At 38.1% G+C, this 10203-nt stretch overlaps 1 pseudogene; it reads right to left on the bottom strand.

The window, feature by feature from the left end:
- Window positions 1-1960: 1960 nt before the first annotated feature.
- On the bottom strand, window positions 1961-2494 carry LOC103287399 (microsomal glutathione S-transferase 1-like; annotated as a pseudogene).
- Between the last annotated feature and the right edge of the window lie 7709 nt (window positions 2495-10203).

Raw genomic sequence — 10203 nt, forward strand, 5'->3', positions numbered from 1 at the left:
TAGTATTCCATTGTGTAGATGTACCACAGTTTTTTAATCCATTCGTCTGCTGATGGGCACTTAGGCTGTTTCCAAATCTTAGCTATGGTAAATTGTGCTGCTATGAACTAGGGGTGCATATATCCTTTCTGATTGGTGTTTCTAGTTTCTTCGGATATATTCTTAGAAGTGGTATTACTGGGTCAAATGGCAGTTCCATTTTTAATTTTTTGAGGAAACTCCATACTATTCTCCACAGTGGCTGCACCAGTCTGCATTCCCACCAGCAATGTACTAGGGTTCCTTTTTCTCCGCATCCTCTCCACCACTTGTCCTTTGTTGATTTGTTGATGATAGCCATTCTGACAGGTGTGAGGTGGTACCTCATTGTTGTTTTGATTTGCATCTCTCGGATGATTAGTGACTTTGAGCATGTTTTCATATGTCTCTTGGCCTTCCTTATGTCCTCTTTCGAAAAGTGTCTGTTTAGGTCCTTTGCCCATTTTTTGATTGGTTGTTTATCTTTCTTTTATTAAGTTGTATGAGTTCCCTATAAATGTTGGAGATTAAACCCTTATCAGAGATAACATTGGCAAATATGTTCTCCCATGCAGTGGGCTTTCTTGTTGTTTTGTTGATAGTTTCTTTTGCTGTGCAGAGCTTTTTATTTTGATGTAGTCCCATTTGTTTATTTTCTCCTTAATTTCCATTGCCCTAGGAGCTATATCAGTAAAGATATTGCTATAACAAATGTCTGATATTTTGCTGTCTGTAGTTTGCTCTAAGGTTTTTATGGTTTCCCATCTTATGTTTAAGTCCTTTATCCATTTGAGTTAATTGTTGTATATGGTGTAAGTTGATGGTCAAGTTTCATTTTTTTTTTTGCATGTATCTGTTCAATTTTCCAAACACCAATACTTTTTCTGATATATCTCCTTGGGCATGAGAAAAAAATAAAACAAATAGGACTACATCAAATTATTAAGGATAAGAACAGAAAATTATAAAGTAGAAAACTGGAAAAAAACAATGGAAAAAAATCAATGAATCAAGTTCATTCTTAAGATCAATTTTAAAAATTAATGAACCTCTATTCAATCATCCTGATTCACCCCAGGAATGCAAGATTGGTGTTTTTATTTTTTTTAAAATTGCCATATTAGCAGACTAAAAAAGAAGAGCCAGAAACGTATCTATTAAAAAATGTCTAATAAAGCATTTGAAAACATTCACCATCCACCTGTGATTTTTAAAAAAAATCCTCAGTAAACTAGGAATGGAAAAAATTTTTCTCTGAACTTTTATGAGTGGATTTGAGCCAACTGACAACATATGTCAAAGCAATTCAATGTGGAATTTTTGTCTTTTCAATAAATGGTGTTGAAACAATGGTATATTCATATGCAAACAAGAACCTTGACTCTTACCTTAAAACACACACAAAAATTAATAGTGTCTTAAAATAACATTGCTTTATATTAATATCTTAGAATATACATGCAAAATATTAATAAAAATGATATGATTAATAGATCATAGGCCTAATATGATCAAATGAATCATAAACCTAAACTATAAAACTTCTAGAAGAAACCATAAGAAAAAAAACAAAAGTGAATCTTTATGGCTTAGGTTAGCAAATATTTTTTTTTATTTTTTATTTTTTTATTCTTTAAATTCTTTATTTCATATGTCAGTTTCAGCAATATTGAAATAGGTTTCTCATACATGCACTCACTCTTTTTATAGGTTTAAAATATGAAATGGTATACGAATGTTACAAATTATAATCAAAATATATAACCAAGTGCTTTTAGAATAAGATAATAGATTTAAGAATTATGTTAAATTTCTAGTGCAAATATAACACAAGAATAAAGCACATTGGTGATGTTAAGATTCAGTCTAGGTTTCCCCCATCTTAATTTCTCTGCTTCCTCCCACTTAAAATCTTAAAAAGTTTTCATTATAAATTGGAAATACAGAATTCTTAGAAAATAATAGGGTGATGAGTTGTATGATTCTCCTTATAGGTACAATCTGGTCTTCAGCAATCTGTAAGCCATTGACAAAGTAACTCCATATCCAACAAAAAAAAGCCAAAGCATGATTTGGCTGGGGAAGGGGTAACAAATATGAAATTATGTGGTAGATCCGTGCTCCAACAAAGAGTCTGAAGTGCAGGATAGCTGTAGAGATATCTGGACCACTTAAGGAATAGAGAAGGCCAATCTCAAGAAATGGCACAATATTTTCAAGGTCATTCAGGTGGGCCCTTCCTAAATGTTCTACTCTGTCATCAACCCGAAGGTACTTCTTGGCATTTTCTCCTTTGCCGAAGCTTGCACAGTCTTCCGGGTTGGCAAAAACCTTTCTTGTTATTCTATAGAATGCGGTTGCAGTACTCATAAACATCATTTTTGAAAGAACAATCGTCGCGTAGGAGGCAAATGCCATGAATACTTCATTTTCTATTAGCTGGGCAAGGTCAACCATTTTTTCAACTTTGATCGTGGGTCCCAGGGATGGCAGCAGGATCAGGCAGCAAACCTGTCCCAGCAGGCAGGTGGCTGAACTGCGCAAATATTTTTTTAGATAAGGCACAGAAGCACAATCCATCAAAGAAAACATTGATAAACTTGACTTCATAAAAATGAAAAACTTTTATTCTTCAAAAGATACTGTTAACAAAATGAAAAGGAAGACTACAGACTGGATTAAAATATTTGCCAACAAGTATCTGCTAAATGATTTTATCTAGAACACAAGTCAGCAAATTATAGCCACCTATTTTTGTAAGTCAAGTTTTACTATCTATCTATAGCTTCTTTAAAGCTAAAATGTCAGAGTTAGCTAATTACAATCCAGACCTAATGGCCCACAAGCATAAAATATTTACAATCCAGCCCTTTTGGGAAAAGTTTGCCAATACCTGGCAGAGAATATTTAAAGGACTCTTAAAGCAAAATAGTAAGAAGATAAATAATCCAATTTTTAAATAGATAAAAGATTTGCATAGACACTCCACCAAAGAACATACACGAGTAGCAAATAGTTTCCATTGTACTAAATGAATAAATTCTAGAGGTCTACAGTACAACATAGTGCCTATAGTTAACAATACCATATTATGCACTTCAAAATTTGAAAGGGTGCATATAAGCATAACCTCAACAGGGGGTGAGGGTGAGGGCATGATTTGGGGGGTAGGGAGCAGGGCACTGGGGGGATAAGGACACATATGTAATACCTTAATCAATAAAAATAAATAAATAAATAAAAAGAAAAAATTGAAAGGGTAGATCTCATGTTAAGCGTTCTTATTACAAACACTAAAACAAAAGGACATGAGGAAAGTCTGGAAAGTGTAGTATACATGTATTACTTTGATTGGGGTAATGGTATCACAGGTATTTGCATACATTCAAATTCATCAAAGTGTATACATTAAATATGTGCAGTTTTTATATCCATTATACCTCAATAAAGCTGTTATAATCCCTAATAAGCACCTAAAATATGCCAAATATCATTAGTCATTAGGAAAATGTAAGTTAAAATCATAATGAGATACCACTATACATAAGCAGGATGGAAAAATCAAAAAGACTCACAAAACCAAGTGCTGGTGAGGATGTGGTGCAGCTGGCACTCTCAGTCTATGCTAGTGAGAGTGCAAACTATTACAGCCACTTTGGAAAATAGTTTGAAAGTTTCTTATGAAGTTAAATAGACATCATTTCACCCAACAATCCTACTCCTAGATAGTTATATAAGAGAAATAAAAAATAAGTTCACACAAATATGTTCAGACTAGCTAGAAATTGGAAACAACCCAAATGTTCATTGACAGGTAAACAGATAAATTGTGGCATACCTTTCTCATTGATATCTGATGGGATTAAGAGTACCTATCTACATCATAGAGGTTTTTTGTCAGAATCAAGCAAGATAATTCACATAAACTGCTTGACACAAGGCCTGGAACATAGTATATCCAATGTAACCTGGAAAATTTAGATAAACGTAGTTATTTTTCCCCAAATTCCAAAAAGGAAAGAACTAGTAATACATAGTACAACATGGAAGAATCTCAAATCACTATGCTAAATGACTGAAACCAGAGTTTAAAACTACATACAGTATAATTTATTTATACAAAACTTTAGAAGAGGAAAAACTATACTGACAGAAAGCCAATCAGTGGTGCCAGTGGCCAAGGAAGGGATTAACTGCAAAGAGACACAAAATAACTTTGGGGAATGATGGAAATATCATTATTGTGCTGGTGGTTACACAATTATATACATTTGCCAAAACTCATCAAATTGTACCCAGTAATTAGTGAATGTTTTGGTAAGCTGATTTTTAAAAATTAAATAAAGACAGCAACAAACATGCAGTCTTGACATTTTGCTACCACAATTCTATTTATTCCACTATATACACCAGATTCTTGACTCTAAGAAAGTTGCCTAACTTATGATGAAAAAATAGAATAAGACATTATTTCTTGGCCTACTACAGTAGTTACCAAACAGATATGCATCAGAATTTCTTGGAGATGTTGTATAAATGCAGCTCTCCTGGCCACAGACCCTGAAATTCTGATTTAAGGCCAGGTATTGGGGAGGGACCACTGTGGTCTAATGGGCTCTCCAGGCGATTCTGATGCATGGCAAAATTTGAAAACCTAATGTTGACCTTGGAGTAAACTTAATCAATGTCAGGTTCTTTCCATTCTGAGAATAATATCAGAAACATCACAAAAGATCTTAAAGCAATAAACTGCCAGTTGTATTGGTTATCACTCCAGAAGGAGGCTGAAGGCTTGGCAAAGTTGCCTCCCAAAGGTACAAGTCTTCTAATATTCCATCAATGCCCTTCCCTGACCAAAGCCTGGCTGAAAGCATAGTAATCTTTGAGCCTTAGTTTTCTCATTGATATCTGATGGGATCAAGAGTACCTATCTATCTACATCATAGAGGTGTTGTTGTTGTTTTTGTTTGTTTGTTTGTTTCAGAATCAAGCAAGATAATTCATATAAACTGCTTGACCCAAGGCCTGGGACATAGTATATACAATGAAACCTGGAAAATTTAGATAACCTTAGTTATTTTTCCCCAACTCCACAGCAGGCTCACTTTGGCCATTTTATTAACTTTATGATCATGAGCCCCTAGATTTCATGCTTTTAAATTGCTTGGACCCCACATACCATTTTCGCTATTCTTGATCAATTTCATCTCTTAGCATTTTCATTATTTATTATATTTATTGTTGTATTTATTACCATTACCATCATCTTAGTGATTCAGATGTCAATAAGTCATCCTCTTCTTCCTGCCTGGATTTACCACGGACAGTATTTTGGGAAAATAATCTTCTCTTGTGTATCCAAACAGATATCTATTTGCCTATCAACATGGAACCCTTTAATAGTCATTGTTTACTTTTAACAAACAATTTCAGACAATTCCATAAATGCAGGTAAAAGATGATTTCAAAACTTAGGAAAATATAAGAATTGAATTGGTAATAAAAGAATGACATTCAACTTTCTCCAAGTCTATTATTTATTGACCTAAAATCAGCCCAGATGGTTACTTCAGATACATGTTACTTTTTTTTTTCTAGTCTCTGCCCTTCAGGGCTTCATAGAGGAGGTGATTAGAGCTGGTGTTGTTGATAGAACTGAATGGAGGTGATTCAGATGGGTAGTGACTGCAAGGAGGCATCAAGGTCTTCCCTTTACTTCTCCCTGAGCTGTTCTTCCAGGGTCAAGGTCAACAACTAGCATGTTTTCAAGTACACATTATCAAGCAGAGCATTGTGGTCAATCCTGAGGATGTTGTATATCCCTGTTGGTAGGGTTTTTATAATATAATACTTGATGCTTGAGAAAGTTCTCAGTAGTCTCTAAGACAGGAAGATATGCTTATTTTCTAGGGGAGGTGACTGAGGCTCAGAGAGGTCATGCATTGGCGGAGATGACCCAAGGAGTATTATGACTTAAACCAGATTTCATGACTCCAAAGTTGATGGTTCTTTTCGCTCTCCTATAAACCTTTCCAGTTGGGAGGGAGGCTATGTTAGCACTTCTCAATTAACAGCTTATAGGTGAGCCAAAATTTTGATCCCCCTCAGCCCTCAAGATGACCGGTCAGTCCACTCCCAGCAGTGAGCAGTCCCTGGTCTTCAACCCAGTGTGCAATGTCCTCTGTGGTGTGGAAAATGTCAGGAGGCGTTGATACATGATGTTATTTGGTGTTAACATATTAGTCATTTTATGTTCCTGCTTTATACTTCAAAGGAGTGCCATTCATACCTTAAACTACTGGGACTCAAAGAATTAAAAAAAACTCTGTTCCCCTCTGCCCACAAGGATGGATGCTGACAGAACCAGACCTCTTATAGGGACCCCCAGCCTAGGCCAAAGGGAACAGTTAGACCAGAGAGATCACTGAAAGGCAGAATTTGCACATTATTAATCCCCTGGGTATTCTTCCCAGGAACTCCCACAGTACCCCATATTTCAGCATATTACATAAGCTATCACACTGAATTATGATGTTTATTTTCTTGTCGAATTTCTCCCCATTAGACTGTAGTCTTTTTAAAAGCAGAGGATTATTCACTGTTTTACTCTAATTATCCAGCACAGTGCCCAAACCACTATAGTAGCTTCTTAATGAGCCTCTCTGTGTCCACTCTTCCCTTCTGATAACCTTTCATCAAGTTTGAGTAAGGCTTTTAAAATGGGGTAAATAAGGTCATGTAATCCTCATGTAAAACCCTCAAAAGGCTGGGAATGTTCTGCATCTTGATTTGGCAGGGATCATATGGCCACAGGCCTTTGTTAAAACTCATAAAATAAAACTATATACATTCACCACCTAATTGTACATAAATTGTACTTCAATAAGCCTGATTTAAATTTTTAAAAATTAAAATTCCCAGTGCCTTTCTATTGGACTTACAAGAAAATCCACACGTGTTGCCCTGGCTGATATGAGTCAAGGTCTCACAGGCAATAGGTGACATATTCAAATTAGGGGAAACATGTAAATACCTTGTTGAACTCTCTCAAAAGTGTGGCTGGGCTGTCATGAAGCTTTAGCTACAGTAGAGTCCCCAGAGCTAGTAACCACGGGATGCAGTTAGCACCCCAGGCCTGAAAGAAAGGCTACCTTACCCATTACCTACAGACAGAAGGGCTGTGTGGAGCTGAGACTTCCAGGTGAATACTGAGCCCCTCCTTTTGCCCATCTGCTGGGACTTCTCATTGGCTGGACCCAAACAGAAGGAAGAGGGCAAGGGAAAGTCACCCCCAGGACACAGAGCAGGGTAAAGAATGGACCTAGAGGAGCAAATGGGAGATTTCCACTGAACAGTGGTAAATGGCCTACCTTCTCTTCACCTCTATAACTTCATCTCCAACTCCCTACAGAAGGCATCCCTCCCAGTAAAATAAAAATAAGAGATGCGGGGGCGGGGGGGTGGGGGGAGAATAGCCCCTAATCTCTTAGTGTGGTAAACATTTAGTCAGTGAGCTATATAGCAAGTTAAAGGTCTTTTAACCAAGTTGGTTTAAAATTAATATCTCTACTTCCCAGAAAGCTTTGTTCTTAGATTATTGTTATGCCTTATTTCTAAAAACAATTAATTGAGGCAATTTTTTATAATTAGAAAAATGCATTTGTAAAACTAATTTCTCCAAATAGGGTCTGCTTATTTCTTTCTGCTTTTTAGCTATTATTCTCCTTTATTGTTCTGTAGGCAAATAACATTGCAAAATTTTTTTCTAGCATTTACTCAATTTTGTCCAGCGCTGCTAAATTTTATATACAATAATTTTCCTCTTTTGTTACAGAGCAGATCTCATGAATTGCAAAACTGTGAACATTTTGAATTAAAATAAAGGTTTCCGCAAATCATTTTCTATGTATGAAATTGCCTTTCATTCTCAGCATTCCCCAGTTTTGAAAGAACTGACTATCCCAAATATTGATTGGGATTCTTCTCTATGTAGTTTAGAAGACAGCAACATTGATTACGCTGGGCTTTTTTTATTTACCACCTTTTCATTTGTGATGGGCCATCTGGGTATTCAGTGTTGTTATGTGTGTCTAAACTCTTTGAGGAAGACAGTTTGTCAGACTGCAAATATCTAGAGAGCTACAAACAAGTTTCTTTCAACAGGCAATTGTCAGACTTGTTCTGGCTTGGAACATTGCCAGTCCAAATCCTCTTGGGTGGCACTCTTGGTCTCACACAAGTTGGCATAACAGACTCTGGATCTGGCTTAGATCCAAAATTTAGCCCCAATCGCCAGAGTCCACAGATGAATTTGTTGGGCAAGATGGCTGGAACTCAGTGCCCCATTTTTCTTCTTTTTTCACTATAGTATGCTTCCTTCTCATGAGGATAGTCAAGGAGGAAAACAGTGCTGCATGCAGAGAGTATATATAATTTTGGAAGCCGAGAAATCCCATGATCTGCTGTCTGAAAGCTGGAGAACTGGAGGAGAGGAAGGAGGTAATGGTATAAGCTCTGGGCCAAAGAAGAACCAGAAATGCTGATGTCCAAGGTAGGAGAGGATGGGTGTACAGCTCAAGCACACAGCAAGTCTGCCCTTCTTCCACATTTTTGTTCTATTCAGGCCTTCAGCATATGGAACGATGCCCACTGGCACTGGTGAGGGTGATCTTTACTCAGTCCACTGATTCAAAGGCTAATCTCTTCCAGAAACACCCTCACAGACACACGCAGAAATAGTTTTACCAGCTACCTGGGCATCACTTAGCCCAATCAAGTTGACACATAAAATTCATGCACCTCCACACCTCCACCTCCACCATGAAATTCCCATCTCATAGATTTCCTTGGGGGTTATCCATTCATTTATACAAGTACTTCTTCTCAGCATCTACTTTGTGAGCAAGACATCCCCTTCCTCAAGAAGCCTGCAGGCCACGGGGGATGACAGGCAAGCGGGTGTCACAATAAAGGTAGACATATGGACGGCTGTCCTCCCCTACTTGTGTGGTGAATGAGGTGAGACAATGTGGGAAGTGATGTCTGACTGGATGCTGAAGAGGCTAAGTGAGGAGAGAGCAGCAGGGGCACAGGATGCATTGGAAGGAGTTCTAGGAAACAGCAGGGACCAGTAAGTCCAGACTAGGGAGAGGTGAGAGGCTAAGTGGGGCTGAAGAGGTAAGCTTGGGTCATGTTAGATAGGGCCTCTAAAAGCCACAGAAAGGATTCGGACAGTGTGGTGCAGTGATTAGGAGGGCAGGATCTGGGATCCTGAGCTTGCCCCTGAATCAGGGCTATAACATGGAAACAAAAAATTCGCTTGTGTCATAAGGATGTGGTGAGAAACTACTGAGCCATAGCGAATGTCAAGTACAGCGCCAGTCATATTCAAAGTACCTGGTAAAAGATAGCTGTGATTATCATTGCTCTGATTCCGATCTGAGGATCATGGGAGTCACAGAGGCATTCCCAAAAGGCAAACAGCATGATCAACTTACACTTTAGAAAGTCAGCTTGAGGGTCAGTGTGGCAAATACATTTACAAAGGAGAGGGCAGAAGGCAGGTGGGATGAACAAAGGAGCTGTTGGACAGCAAAACCCCTTCTGCATTCTTCCTGGCACATAGTAGATAGATGTTTAAGTATGACGAGCAACCATAGCTGTTAAAGGGTAAACACTTTATAGCAGAAATACATTAAGGAGCTGCCCATGGTTAATACCTGCATGTATTATATATTAGAAATAAATTTTAAAATAGGAAAAAAACAAAGCAAGAGAGTCTGGCACCCAGGGAATCAGAGAAGGGCTGGGGGTGGGTCTGGGGGTGGGGGTTGAGGGGTCGGGGGCAGGAAGAGACATCCAGATGAGCAAGAGGACCTTACATGTTTGGGAAGAGAACACTTGGAAGTCAGGTGGGAATACAGGCAGATGGGGTGATGGGAGGTGCTCTAAATATACATTCTGCCAGCTTGACAGTTTTGCCCAGAAATAGTACTCCTGGGGTTATGTGTTGTCAAAATGTAAGCCATGTGCTCTCCCTCGCTGCACTCCCAATTTCTCACACTGATGTGAGGAATGCTTTTCTGACTGCATTAAGCTACCGTTCCCTCCATAGGAGGCAATCTTCGGGAGCAGACCCTGATGAGGAGTTTGGAATCAACACCTGTGAGCGGAAGGGTGAGGTAG

The sequence above is a fragment of the Eptesicus fuscus genome, chromosome 5 (assembly GCF_027574615.1).
Source record: "Eptesicus fuscus isolate TK198812 chromosome 5, DD_ASM_mEF_20220401, whole genome shotgun sequence".
Lineage (NCBI taxonomy): Eukaryota > Metazoa > Chordata > Mammalia > Chiroptera > Vespertilionidae > Eptesicus > Eptesicus fuscus.